Genomic DNA, 1,048 nt, shown 5'->3' with positions numbered 1-1,048 from the left:
GGATGACTTTCACTTCAGTTCTTCACTTCCCTGATTTAAAACCACTTGAGGACGGAAACCAGGCTCACAGGTTTTAAGGTTCATCAACAGTAATTTAGTAATGTCCCTCATTTGTTGCTCTGACTACTCATCTCGTCCATTTCTCATTGCACTTTCAGTGTCAGACCGGAACAAATTCCCAGCTCTTGTTCTGTGCAAAATTACATACGTTAATCGGCCTATTTCAGTACCAAATGTCCTGTTTTTCTTTGTGTGTGTTTGTGTGTGTGTGAGAGAACCTTCAGCACACACACTTTTCGCACTAACAGCAGTCGGATTTTGTGCTATCACTTATTAAAGATGCTTCAGAAAGGAGCAGGACGAGAAACAATTGCAGCAATTAAAACTTTTTCAAGACACATTTGAAAAGTTGTGAACCTATTTTTCAAAATTCAGAAGGCACTGACACCTGGCATTGAGCGTCAGGAAGTAAACCGTGACACCACTTGAGGTCATAGGTCGTCTTCTCTCCCCATCGACGCTCGGCTTGCTGTCTGCAGCCACATCTTGAAGCAGTTAGCTGAGCTCACAGTTGTGCTGCCGACATTCACAATGCGCTCGCTGCTCCTCCGGTAGCAATTAAAAGATTCAGTTACAAGTGCGACGGGCTGCAGCAGCCAAAACAAGCAGCTGTCCTTCAGGGGGGTGACAGAGCGAGGCGATCGGGCTCTGGATTGGTAATTAAATGATCGTTTCCAAACATCCTGCTGGGGATGGTTATCAGCTTTTCCTCTGAATCAGGAAGTGTTTGTGTGTGTGTGCGTGTGTGAGACATTTGGAAATAATTATTTAATTGAAACTAAAGATGTTTAGGTTTCTGCCACCAGATGAACTCTTTTTTTGGAAGTTTGCATCTTTCAAATGACTTTGGTTTAAGACACAGTTTGAGCAAAAATTTGCCCAAAGTTTTGGTTCAGTTTCTAATTTAGAGAACAGGATTTTTTTTAGATGTGTCTTATAACATCTGCCATGTGACCAGATTACCATCAGGCTGTAATCATTCTGGTAA

Source organism: Channa argus, chromosome 17 (assembly GCF_033026475.1).
Source record: "Channa argus isolate prfri chromosome 17, Channa argus male v1.0, whole genome shotgun sequence".
NCBI lineage: Eukaryota > Metazoa > Chordata > Actinopteri > Anabantiformes > Channidae > Channa > Channa argus.
The sequence above is the reverse complement of the archived record's forward strand: the minus strand, read 5'-3'. Positions refer to the sequence as shown.